Consider the following 4265-nt stretch of genomic DNA (forward strand, 5'->3'; position numbering starts at 1 on the left):
ATGTCAATAAAAAACGCTTATATATATATATATATATATATATATATATATATATATATATATATATATATTCACCAATACTTTGGAAATATCACCATTTTCAAAATATACTTAATTCCATAATTTTGGAAATATCATGGTTTTAAATAATGGTATCTTACGATTTGAACCACTATTTTGTAAGCCATGAGTTTCACTTATCCCGAATAGATTGGTAGACAAGCTTTGAACCTGTTGTTCATTAGAACAAGTGTACACAACTTACACATGAAATCTTGGTACTATCGAAAGAATTATAAAGATGACACATTTGATAAGACATTGTGTCATGTACCCTTTTGATGAAATTTAAGAGTCAAGCCCTTTAACTCTTTGAAGCGGTCTCACTTCATCCTCACATAGGTAGACTATATCAGATTTACACCCGTAATATGAATTTCAGCAAATTCATGCTATATGTTTATTAAGAGTAAAACTCAACCTTCCAACTTTATACTTATCATCCAAGTACTTTAAACCTTTAAGATGTATCTATATTCAAGTACTTGCAATCACTCTAATAATTTACATTTATCATTGAACTCAAGACTTGATATTACTCAAGTGTGAGTTGATTTTCCACCATTGATGATTAATTAGATATGAGTCCCATCCCCAATGATGTATACAATACCATGTCCTTTGGTAGACCTTTCATCAAAGGATCTACAAGATTTTTTTCAGTCTTACAAACACTATGGATATTACTCCATTTAAAATCAAATCATTTACATAGATATGTCTTAAACCAATATGTCTAGATTTTCCATTATATACTTGACTATATGCTTTGGGTAATGTGCATTGACTATCACAATGTATGAATACAGGGTCATTAGCTTTGGCCAAATTGGTATCTCATACAACAATTTTTTTAGTCATTCAACCTCTTTACTACATCCAGCTAGGACAATTAACTCTACAGCCACAATGGAGTCGGCAATGCAAGTTTATTTCTTTGATCCCCAAGAAACTGCACCTCCACCAAGGTTGAAGATCCATCAACTTGTAGAAGCATGATCCTCAACATAAGTTACCCAACTGACATCTGTATATCCTTCCAAAATTAAAGGATATCCACTATAGACTAAACTATAGTTAATTGTTCTTTTCAAATATTTTAATACTCTATTAACAACATGCCAATGTTTTTTACTTGGATTGTTTGTATACCGGCTTAATCTACCTACAACATACGCTATATCAGGTCTGGTCCAAGTCATGGTATACATCAAATATTCAATTACCTTTGAATAATCTAGTTGTGCCACATGACATCCTTTATGTGGTTGTAAACGAACATTTTGATCAAATAGGGTAGAAATAAGTTTGCAATTAAATTGATCAAATTTATTTAGTACTTTCACAATATAGTGATATTGGGATAAAACCAATATTTACTCAATCTCTAATGATTTTAATTCCTAAAATCACTAATGCTTCGTCTAAATCTTTCATATCAAAATTTTTTGAAAAGAAAGTTTTAGTTTTTTCTACCTCATCTAAATTGGTGCCAAAGATTAACATATCATCTATATATAAACAAATCATAACAACATTTCTATTGTGAAATTTACTATAAGTACACTTGTCAGATTTATTTATTTTGTATCCATTAGAAAGCAAAACTTTGTCAAACTTTTGGTGTCATTGTTTGGGGGATTGTTTTTAACCCGTATAAAGATTTAGTCAATTTACACACTTTATGTTCTTGCCCGTTGATGACAAATCTTTCAGGTTGTTTGATATAAACCTCTTCATCTAACTCTCCGTTTAGGAAATTAGTTTTAACATCCATTTGATGGATTACAAATGTATAGATAGAAGCTAGTGCAAAAACACTTTTATGGATGCAATTCTTGCACCAGTTTTATAAGTATCAAAATAGTTGACACCTTCTTTTTGTGTGAACCCTCTGGCAACAAGTCTAGCTTTGAATTTATCAATGGTACTATCAACTTTCATTTTCTTCTTAAATATCCATTTACAACCTATTGGTTTGGATCCAGGTGAGAGATATACTAATTACCAAGTTTTAATCCCCATAATTGAGTCAATTTCCTCTTAGATGACTTCTTTCTAAAAGGTAGAGTCTTGAGACTTTATTGCCTCTTCATATGTGTTTGTGTCACTCTCTAAATCATAGCAAATTGGTCCGTAACTGTTAACGGAATCACTTGTACTTTCTATAAGGAACATAAAGAAGTATAGTCCATAACTTTTCTCTTTTCTGACTCTTTTACTTCTTCTAGGTTTGAACATGTCAAAGTATCATTATTAGATCCATTATTTTCTAGACTTTGTACACTAGAAATGCGAAATTGAGTTAAATCTATTTTCTTGAAAAATTGCATCACTTGACTCAATCACTTTGTTAATAGAATATGAGTAATTAGATTCAATAACCATGAATCTATATGCCTTGCTATTTTCAGCATAGCCTAGAAATACACTTTCAATTAATCTTTCTTCCAATTGTTTTTTTGGTTCAAGAACTTAACAATTGCTCTACAGTCCCAAACTTTTATATAGTTAATGTTGGGTTTTCTTTTCTTCCAGAGTTCATATGACATTATCTTGTTCCTTTTATTAGGAACTCTATTTAGCAAATAACATGCAGTTAGCATGGCTTCACCCCAATAACCTTTAGATAAACCAAAATAGGATAACATGACATTCACCATTTCTTTTAATACCCTATTTTTTCCTCTCTGCAATTTCAATTTGTTGTGGGGAATATGGTGCTGTTGTTTGACACACAATACCAGTGGACTCAAAATACTCAGGATGATAAAACTCTCCTCCCCTATCACTTCTAGAACACTTAATAAAAGTTTCATGTTGAAGTTCTACTTATACTTTAAATATTTTAAATCTGTCTAAAACTCCATTCTTAGAGTGCATTAAATAAACATAACATAACCTCGTGAAATCATCCATAAAAGTGACAAAATATGTTTTACCACCAGTTGTAGGCCAACCATGTAAATCACATACATCAAAGTGAATTAAATCTAATACCTTAGAACTTCTTTCAACTCTTTTAAAAGATTGTCTTGTGATTTTAGTTAGCATGCAAGTAGTACATGAATTTGAATTTTTATCAAAAGTCGAAATTAAATTTAATTTCTTCATATAATTCAATTTTCTAAAGTTAATATGTCATAGTTGCATATGTCATAAATCACAGGACTCAATAATATAAACATAAATTATATTATTATTATAGTTACTAACAACATTACATTTGAACATATTCTAACAAAGGTAACTCTTCCTTACAAACATACCTACCACCTTTAGAGAGAATAAATTTATCTCCCTCAAATACACATTTGAAACCAAACTTATTAAGTAAATGAACATAAATCAAGTTTTTCCTAATATCATGAACATAAAATACATCTTTAAGAGTAAATGTTTTTCTCGAAGTGAATTCAATCTCCACTATTCCTTTTCCTTTGACTTGAATAGTATTTCCCATATACAAAACACTTCCATCTTCTTCATCAATGGTCTTAAAAAGTTCTTTGTTTTTGTACAGATGGCGGGTAACACCAAAGTCTATCCACCAAGATTCAACATTTTCAATCACGTTGAGTTCAAAAATGACAACAACAAGATTATCTTTTGTTGCACTTGAATTCTTCTAATTGTTCTTCATTTTCAAGAACCTGCACTCTTTTTTAAAGTGTCCTGGTTTTCCACAATAATAACAACTTCTTTTTCTTTTCTTTTCTTTCTTTGTTCATCATTACCATTGTGCTTTTCATGAGATTTATCAAAATCTTGATTTCTTTTTTTAAAAGTTTTGCTTGAATTTCCTTCCTCCATTACATGGACCTTTTCATGAGAAAATTGGTTTTTAGTATCCTCTTGTTTACGGTACTCTTCCTCTAAACGAATGTGATTAACCAATTACTTAAGAGATACGTCCTTTATCTTATGTTTCATGGATTTTTTGAAATCTTTCCATGAAGGTTGAAGTTTGTCTATTATGGAGGATAAATGGTTTCGTGCATGTGCATCTGGTGTTGTTTGTAGTTATTAAGAATGTGTTCAATCTCATGCATTTGTTCCATTTCTAATTTATTATCAATCATTTTATAATTATTAAATTGAGAAACAAGAAACTTCTTACTTGTAGCGTCTTCTTGCATGTATCTTGACTCTAATTTCTCCGATAGTTCCTTTGCAGAAATGCTACTTTGATATATATATATATA

Source organism: Cicer arietinum, chromosome 4 (assembly GCF_000331145.2).
Source record: "Cicer arietinum cultivar CDC Frontier isolate Library 1 chromosome 4, Cicar.CDCFrontier_v2.0, whole genome shotgun sequence".
In the NCBI taxonomy this organism is placed as follows: Eukaryota; Viridiplantae; Streptophyta; class Magnoliopsida; order Fabales; family Fabaceae; genus Cicer; species Cicer arietinum.